Source organism: Carya illinoinensis, chromosome 10 (assembly GCF_018687715.1).
Source record: "Carya illinoinensis cultivar Pawnee chromosome 10, C.illinoinensisPawnee_v1, whole genome shotgun sequence".
Taxonomy (NCBI): Eukaryota; Viridiplantae; Streptophyta; class Magnoliopsida; order Fagales; family Juglandaceae; genus Carya; species Carya illinoinensis.
This window is the reverse complement of record NC_056761.1, coordinates 30,588,049-30,598,367: the sequence shown is the minus strand read 5'-3', so window position 1 is coordinate 30,598,367 and position 10,319 is coordinate 30,588,049.

The following is a 10,319-nucleotide window of genomic DNA, read 5'->3' as shown; positions in this document are numbered from 1 at the left end:
TAAATCGTAGTTTAATCTCAGGATGAATCGAACATAATACATTAGTGGAGCTCCAGTTTGCTTTCATTAGATAAAATGTGATATTTTTATTTAAAAATAATAATTCAAAAGTTAGTAGACAATAACATCTTATTATAATAAAATAGAAGTAAGATAAAAGTGTGAAATGAAAAAAAAAAAAATTATTTTAGCCCTCGTTCTAGACTAGATATATATATCTCAACTAGGCCTGAGCAAAACACCCGTTAGGTCGCTCAACCCGCACGACCCGGTTGGGTTGAACTCACTAAAATCGGATTGGGTACATGTCGGTTTCAACAACCTTCCAATCTGACTAATATCGGGTGAACCCGACTGAAAATCTGAAAAAGCGAAGCGGCGAAGCCCCTCCAATCTGAAACATCTCCAATAACCTCGCACGGACTGAAGCAAAACAACGACGCCATCATCGGTGAAGTCTGCAACTCTTAATAATTTCCAAATCCCCAAAATGACCTCAACTAATGACCACCGCCAACAACCTCCCTCCGATTCAGACGCCAACCACAGCCACACTGGATCCGGCCCTTCCGCCACGCCGATCTCTCAAACTCCATTTTCAAAGCCTACTTCGAATCCACCAATCAATCATCACCATCCACCTCCGACTTCAACAAAATACAGTCCTTCCTCACCTCCTCCTCCTCTAGCGCCCTATCATGCCTCATATGCCTGGAGCGGATCAGGCCCTCCAACTCCACCTGGTCCTGCTCCTATCTCTGCTTCGCCATCTACTCATCTTCATATTCTCAGGCCCCTCTTCTTCTTCTTATTGTTTCTTTGATTTTGAATCCGTTCACTCATGCCCCATCTACGATTTGTACTGCATGAGGAAAAGAGATTGGGTTGAGGATATGGCTGTGGGTAAAGATGCAAGTAGGTAGGATAAGATAAGAGATTAGGTTTTGGAACTCTGCAAATAAAAGCATCGAAAGCAAAGTAAAAAGCGGGTTCGACCCGAACCGTAATTTTGGGTCGGGTCGATCCACATTTGTGAAGCTTTTCCTGCAGGTCGGGTTGAGTCGGACCAGAATCTGTGCGGCCCGAGTTGATGTGCAAGCCTAATTCTCAACATATGGCAAAATTTCTTATATTTAAATAGAAAACTCTACAAACTACATATTCATCTTATTCTATCCTACCATAATGAGGTAGCATAAACTATTAACTTTTGAATGTTTCCTTTAAAATTATAAAGGATGGTCCAAGAGTGATGAAAAATGCCACATTTTACTTAAATAAGATGAAAGTTAGATACGAATGTAATTATAGCATTATTCTATTTAACTTTATACCCTGGATTACTAAAAGGAATAACTTATACCTCAACTAGTAATAGGGCCCTACGGGAATAAGTTGACCAGTTTGGACCAAATGGTTTCGGTAGTTTGGAGTCCGGACCAGACCGATAATATTAATGGTCCAGTCTTGATCCATAGTTTGCAAAAGTTTGGTTTTTGGTCTGGTCCTGGATTATAGTTTTTTTGGATCGAATTGGACCGATTGAAATACATATATATAATTATTATATAATTATTTTTTATATAGTATTTTATATAGTAGTTGTATAACTTATTATGTAACTTTTATCTAAGAAAAATTCTATTCATCATCCCACACAACACACTTATTTTTTTTCTTACCAAATGTATTATGTATGGATGATGAATACAAGAATTCAATTATTTTAAGAAAAATAAAACAAAAAAATTAAAAAAAATAAATTAAAAAATAAAATAAGTTAAATATAATATAAAATATTAACTAATATATATTGACCATATATGTTAAATATAATATTAAATATTAACTAATATGCAATTGACAATTAGAATTTTGGGCCGAAATAAACATTAGAAGATAATTTTGGACTTTTTTATATGTTGGCCCATTTTGTACTGGCCCGAACCGAATTGAACTAGTTAATCGAATTAGACTAGTTGGGTTGATGGATAATGGTTCGGACTAGTATATAGGTGTAATCGGTCTAGTATCCAGGTGGAAAATAGGTGGACCAAAATTTTCAATCCCGATAAAAAATCTCACATGGACAAATCGAACCAGATCAATTACACCACTAACTAGTAAAATGAATCATTTACGGTCCAGTTCATCAAAATCGTCAATTTACGGTCCAATTTCTGGTATAATTGAGTAAATGATTGTTGCATTGTTAGTATTGTACCTTTATTTGGATCATGGCTTATTATAATTCACTATGAGAATGATTTTACTGATAATTTATGTGTTGACATCCACGTTAATTGATGATGGGTTATTTTCACATATTAGATGTCAAGTTGTTTATTGTTAAGCATGTATTATTATATGTGTACTATTATTTATGAATGTTATTTGTGCACTAATATTTGTTCAATATAATCTGTTCATTATAATCTTCTCACTTGTTCATACTATTGATATCGAGTCATCCCACTTACTGAATTATTGAACTCACCCCTTCGATTAATATATCAGATGCTACCATTTATAAAGAATAATTGAAGAAATCATTTCAAAGCAGAATATGATCGTGATAGAAGCCTCAATGAGATAGTGAGGTAGCTGTATGAGGAAGAACGAGCTATAGAAGTGCAGTTTTTACTATACGTTGATTTCACTTCTTGGGAGAAATCGAAGAGCAAAAAGTGAGAAATTATTATTTATTTAGTTAGTTGTGATATTGTAAAACATATATATATGTAATGTTTATCATATATATATTTTTATTTTTTCTCCACTATAATACTTTTGTCAATAATCTAAATTGATTTTCGAACCATTTTCGAACTTCCGCTGCTATGAAATGATTTTAGTTGAATTAAGAAAAGAGCACTCGTTGGTTGGGTTGACATGGTGCTCGCTTTGGGGTGAGCACTATTACTCTTCAGTGCGCTACCTAGGATTGGCGAGCAATATTACTCCTCAGTGTGCTCACCCATGGTGACAAGTACTGTTACTCTTCAATGCACTCTTTGCTTGTCTTGAAGCAAGCATTCTTTAGTCGCTTTGGTTGCTAGCACTTATGCTCATCTTGGACCTAATATCTTTCTATTTTGTGAGCAAGCACTTCCCCCTTTACTCTTTGGATGAGTTTTACATTGAGAAAAGCTTCAAGTCGGAACTGGTGTAAAACTTAGAATTACACCAGCTGATAAATAAGAGACACGTAAGAGTCTCATGTAAAGTATCATGATCTGCATATGAGAGGATTGCTCTCAATTCTGCAGAAGTCTTCATTTCACACTTTATTTCACACGTTACTGTCATTTCACACTTCATTTCACAATTCATTTCACACTTGCACTCTCTCTCTTTTGTCCCTCACAGACTATTTCTCTCGCACGTTTAGATTTCTCTCCCTTTCGTTGGTTTCTCCCGAAATTATTGTAATAGGTGCTTTCGATGGTTTTCAGTTTCATCTGCGATAGAAACAATGACTTCGAGTGAAAATGTAAAATCTGGAAAAATGGGTATTAATGGGATTAGACCTAATGCGATTCGAAAGGAGTTCAAGTTGGATTCAATGAATCTGAGTTTATCTATTTCTTTAGTTATTGAAATTTTTCGGGTTTTGAGTTGGGAAAGAGTGTCCGCCTTGCGTTTCTTTGCTTGGATTCTTACCCGTTTTCGTTTCAAACAAGGATTCCATTATGCGTTCTGTAAGAAGAGTTGTAGAGGTGCTGAATGAAGTCGGCGGGTCATGTCGAACCTCCGGGGTTCACTCACTAATTGAAATGCTCAACAGTTTGGGTTCCTTTGAAATGGCCAAGTTTGTGATGGAAATTACTGAGAGGAAAACCGATTATTACAACATTTTGATTAAGGAGAAGTGTTGAAGATGTGATTTCGAAGGAGCCAAGGGAATACTTGATGAGATGAGGCAAATGGGTTGTGATCCAATTGTCAACACTTACAACTACCTATTTAGTAGTTTATGTAGGAGTGACAAAACAGATGAAGCTTGTCAACTACTTGAAGAAATGCAAGAAAGGAATTGTCTTCCAAATCCATTAACCTTTGAGATTGTCTTCCAAACAGACGAGCATGTGAATACTTTCACAATAATAAAGTAACAATTACTTTCACTTTAAAAATGCATGCAATACTTTGGTAACAATTAAAGTAGTAGAACTTGTTAATAAAATAAATAACCAAGTGTAAATAGAGATACGAGCCTGTGAATACTTTTACAATGATAAAGTGACAATTACTTTCATTTTAAAATGATATGTGAATACTTTGGTTGAACTTAAAATAGTAGCATTAACATTAACAAATGCAATGGCTTCTCAAAAGTTGTCATTAACAACAATCCAAAATATGTCAAACATTTCAAAATATATCAAAATGGTTTCTCAAAATGTGTCATAATCCACGAAACAACTCCAACAAAAGCATTTCATTCAAAGCTTGGACATGAATGAATTAATAATTTTGTGATGAGTGAAAATTCCACGAAACACCAAAATCTTGATCCTGTGACATGGTCGGATCTTGAGACATGTCAAAAGCAGTTGCATAACTTTCTGGCATATTCCTACAAACAAAAAAATAAGTTCATATTAAAAGACGAATAAATAAAAAATGAGAAATACAAATATACCAAGTGGCATAGTATTCAAACATGTCAAATGCAGTTGAGATAGAGCCTGATTGTGAATCTATGTGAAATATAGTTGAGCTTAGTTCCCCCATATGCCTACAAAAAAAAAAAAAGATTCCTTAATAAAGTAAAAAACTAGATTTAAGTAATTAATTAGAAACATAATTGTCACATTCTAAGTATATATTTGATGTACAATTAGTTCTAACATAGCCTTCTTGTTTACAGATACTACATCGTCGCTTTTTGGTTGGACCATTTTCCTTTGGGTTCTTTTGGCATAACGATTTGGGCCTTCCTTTAGGCATAATATGTGGAGGATTTTGTAAGGTGAAATTTGAGAGCACTTGGCTATTGACTGGTTGTGCCTCCTCAACATTCCCGTCATCAACATTCATTAATTGAAGTTCTTGCTGGATATTCTCTATGCCCCTTGAGACATGCTCATATCTTTGGATAGACTGCGATCCCATTTCAGCAACTTTATAAAACTGCCTTATCAAACGATGTTTCATGACAAATGCAGTTGGGATTGTGTCCACTGGTCCCTCATCGCCACATATGCCATGTATCACGCGACTCTTTGCATTGATTGTCCACCTCTCTAAGACATATGATTGCAGTATGATGTTCATCATAGACTTTTTTCCCAAAATATGTAGGTTGTGGCTGTATAAAAATCCAATAAATTCAAATTGACAACATGTACAAGAAACATTGAGCTTCTCCCTCCCAATTGTTACTTCATATGCAGGACTTTCTTTCCCATCAAGTGTCACCAAATACATTTTCCTCCCATCTTCCTCACTTGTTTTAGAGGCCTTGTATCGTTGGCTTTGAAATAGCTCTTCTTGAAAGTGAATAAATGACTTTCTTGTATAGATCTTGGCTACTTCCTCTTCCACTTTGAAACAAGTTCTCATAATTGGTTTCGTAATTTTTGTCTTCACATCTTTTTCTTTCTCATTGAGATAACGAGCGTTCAATGCTTTATCATATTGATGGACAAAATCACGAACCATTGTACTTGAATGAACAAAGTCTTTAAAAAACTTGTTCATACTCTCACTGCGTTGAATTGTGAACATTCCAGCACAAAATATGCTTCTCAAATAAGCTGGCACCCACTTTGTCCTCCTGGCATAAATGTCCTGCAACCAACTATTGTCTTCCAATTTGTACTTTAATAATATTTCAGTCCATTCAAATTCAAATTCTTCAATTATGAGTGTTTCATGAATACAATAGTAAAAATCTTGCTGAAATTGTGGGTACTTATTATAGACACAAGCTAGATGTTCAGGAACTTTTTATAATATATGCCATAAACACAATTTGTGAGTTGTTTTAGGCAATACCTCCGCGATGGCCTTAGCCATTGCCTTGTCATCATCAGTGATTATTGTTGTTGGAGCACGACCAAGCATCACCTCTAACCATGTTTTCAGTAGCTATGTATAAGACTTCGCTGTCTCATTTATGAGTAAGGCACATCCAAACATCACAGATTGATGGTGATGATTAACTCCAGCGAACGGAACAAAAGGCATCTTGTAGCGATTGGTGAGGTATGTGGCATCAAAAGTCACAACGTCCCTAAAATACTGATATGCAGCCCGTGATCTAGCATCTGCCCAAAAGCAGTTTCCCATCAATCCATTTTCATCAACTTGGATCGAATACACAAAGCCTGGACTATTATGTTCGCTTTCCAAAAAGTAAGTGTACAGGCTTTGTGCGTCTCCCTCTCCCAGAAACTGTCTTCTTCGATTGCCCAAATAATTTTGAACGTCTTTATTAATGCAACCAATATTATAATCACCAGCAGACTCCTTACTCAAGACGGACATTATTTTCCGTGTTGGTATCCCCGACTCATTTAGTGTGTCTATTAAATTTTTTTTGCGCTGGTGTTACCCGTCTATGCTCACGAAGAAAACTTGTACTCCTAGGTGTCAGTAGCTCATAATTATGCAGGAGTACAAACTTGGACACAACCCATTTTTCTCCATCCTTCCTTATTGTCATCATTGCTTTACACCCAATCTTTGTTTCTGCAGTCTCGGGTCTTAGTCTATCTTTCGATTTCAAATTCTGGCGATGGAACCCTTCCCTTGAACAAACATATTCTACCCCAATTAGTGATCTGTCTTCCTTTGCCAATCAGGTATGATTTATTCGAATGCTAAAACCAGTTCGTCTAGAGAAGGCTTTTGTAGCAAGTATGTGCATCTTCTACATCGTCAAATTGTAGCCCCACATACGGCTCCAAATATGAAGATGACCCGGTATTTGGTTCATTGGGCAAGCTCTTATCTTCTTCAACCTCAACATTCAAATCTTCAATTATTTCAACTTCATCGGCACTAGAATTTGCAGAATCAAATACCTCAACATTATCCCTAGAAATACTCATCTTTCAAATTTTTACTCCACCTAATATCATGAAAAATGTGTCATTTAGAGAACAAAAATCTCATACACAATAGTTAATAATTTAATGGAATTGTACCCAAAAATAAGATTGACTATAAACATCATTAATTAAAATAAGGTTGCACTACTGGGAAGATACTTTTTAGTTCCAATCATTATTATAAAGGAAACAAACAAGGAAAAAATTTGGTGGTTCTATACCTTAAAAAATAATCTAAACATTATTATGATAATGCACTTTTTCAACTTAAACATATTTTATTCAATCATGCAGGTAATCTCAAAAGTTTCTGGTTTGGGATCATGTTCTTTATCGTTTGAGTTTTATTAAATTTTTGGTGGGCCGTTATGTTGCAGATCGGTAATTTGTAATAAATTTTTTATTTTTATTTTTCTTCATGTTAGTGGATATGGCTTCAACAACAATCCAAAAAAGTCATTTTCAAATATATAAAAACAATTTTTTTTGTCACAGTGCTATGCTACATATTATTAAGTTACTAAGACATTTTTTTTTTGTCTTTTTTTTTTTTTTAAAAAAAGGTTAATGATAAAAAAAAAACAAAGTTTTTTTTTTTAAAAAACTTGACAAACTGTTTTGTGAGACATGTTAATGCTACAAACTAAACATATTATTTTGCAGTACTTATCAAAGTAGAAAAAGAAAGCTTAAAGCAAAAAAAAAAAAGTACTGGAGCACGTAAAAAATTTCAACAAGTTAAAAATACCTCAGTTTGATCTAAAGAGAACAATAGCATGTAAGGAAAATGTCTGAGGAAAGCAATAGCGAGTGCGAGAGGGGTAAAGTCTGAAAAAGGATCCAATAATTTCCGTTTATCCGAAGGAGGGAGATAGAGATATTTGGGAGGGGTGGGGGGTGGGGGGGATGAGACGGGTGTAAAGAAAGACAAAAGGTGGAGAGAGAAAAAAAAAGTAAAAGTTTGAGAGAGAACATCAGAAAAGTATAAGTCCCGAGGAAAGCATTAATTGAAGTATAAAAGATCTCCTACATCTAAGTTGTATTTTACTTTTAAAGAAATCATTATGTGTCATCTTGTGATTGGTGGGTGTAAAACATATATTTACACCAAAGCCGGCTGCCAGGCACACTCTTTTTACCTTTCTCTTGCATTGCTTGCTTTAGAGCAAGTACTATTACTTTTTAGGGCACTTATCTAGGTTGTAAGCACTTTTCAATTTACTTAGGTGTGAGATACTTTTACTTGCCCCCGTACAAGCAATTTATGCATAGTAATTCATAAAAATATTATAATTATTCTTATATGATATTATCTGAAAAAATTGCAATTGTTTTCATCTTAATTTGCACAATAATTCATAAAATATAAATATATATTTTTTTCAATTTAACGTGAATGTGATATCCGATCACCCTCCCAACCATAGTCCGTTTGGGGGCATGACAGTTCATCCCCTCATAGCTCAATGTGATAGTTGCTCATTAAAGCTCTCACAAGGTTGTAGTCGATAGTTGTTTCCTAGTTACCATCGGTCATTGGCTTTGTTGCTACCTATTTCACTCCTTGGTCACTATAGGCTTGTGGTAACCCAGTGATATTTTGTCATATATTCAAGATTTTTTTAAAGGATCTCCCTTGATCTCTTGATTTATATTTTTCATAATTTGGTTAGAAAAGTAGACTTAGAATTGGTTTAGTGGAAATAAGTAAAGAATTAGAGCAAAATGGCTTCAACTTTTAAGTCACACTCTCTCTCTCCTTCAAGTCTTATCTCTTAGTCAAACAACCACACACATCTCAAATCTCCTCTTTTCCATTTTCTCACTAGAGAGGAAAGAGAAGCCAAGTCCTCATTTCCTCTTCTCTTTGTTCCCTCCACCAGCATGTCCATAAGCTCTTCTCTCTCTCTCTCTCTCTCTCTCTCTCTCTCTCTCTCTCTCTCTCTCTCTCTCTCTCTCTCTCTCTCTCGGTACTTTGCAATGACTATGTTAGGCCCAATTCCTACCCTAGTGAAAGGGCCCAGTTCTACAAGGCCGATTGACCCATATAAAGTTTGGTTAGATTAGAAGCCATATATGCAAAAATGAGAGAGAGGTGCTGGCCTCACAGGGTCCATCTATTGGTGACCAGAGCTGCCCCATCAAGGAAATAATAGCGAACTAAGATGGTCATCCAGTTTCACCCATGCAAGGCATTACAGGAAGGGGTACCTTCAAAACTAGCCGACATACCCTGGTTGGCTAGGTCTGTGGTCAAAGTAGATCAAAATGGTCCCCTTGTCTCAAAATAAGAAGGGGCTACAACATTAAATGTAATAACTTACCCTCTCAGGGAACGTGCCTGTGTTAGGCCATGCCAATCCGAAAATTCTGAGGGGTTACTACATTAAATATTGTGATATGCTTCCTCAGAGGCATAAAGGCAGGAGCTATCAAGCCACCCCAAGTTGGAGAAGCTACACCGACCTCCTAATATGATAAATATAGCCAAAAAAGAAAGGGTAAGGGAGGTACATACTTTTTCCCAATTCTTCATAGAATTTACATCATGCACAAGGATTGACTTAGACATTGGAGTGGCGATCCCTGCCATCACCTAGGGCCTTGCTTTTTCTGAACAGGTTGTAGGTAGACATTCTAAGACAAATGTTCTAAACATGTCATCAATAGTTGGCACCATTTATGGGAACAATTGGTCATAACCCAAGCAAAGATTGGCAATTTTAGGTGACCCATGATCAAGAGGCCACTACAATAAGCGAACAAACGAGTAAAAGGATGGAAAGGAGGTTCGTGGAAATGAAAGAGAGGCTGAAGAAGGTGACATCACAAATAGAAGCCCTATGAAGGAAAAACGAGGCCCTGAGATGTAGAGACACGAGACTTGGTGGAGGTATAGCACTAAATGGTGATTGATTGAACAGAGAGGAGTCTAATAAAATATAAAAGCATACATCAATCTCTGAAACCTCATGGATAAATACGAGGAGATGGCCAATAAAATAGGCACATCTTCCTCCATGGATAGTTTACTTAATAGCACATACATGCCATATGACGCGGTGGTTATGGTGGTCCCCCTTCCTCTAAAGTTCAAAGTCCCACCGATAGAGTTGTACGTGGATTGAAAGACCTTGCTGAGCACTTGGATATGTTCAATACCCACATGATGCTACATAGGTTTCCAAGAGAGATTGCATGTCAAGCCTTCCCTTTACTCTTAAAATGGTGGTTAGGGGATGGTTTGAAGCTTTACAG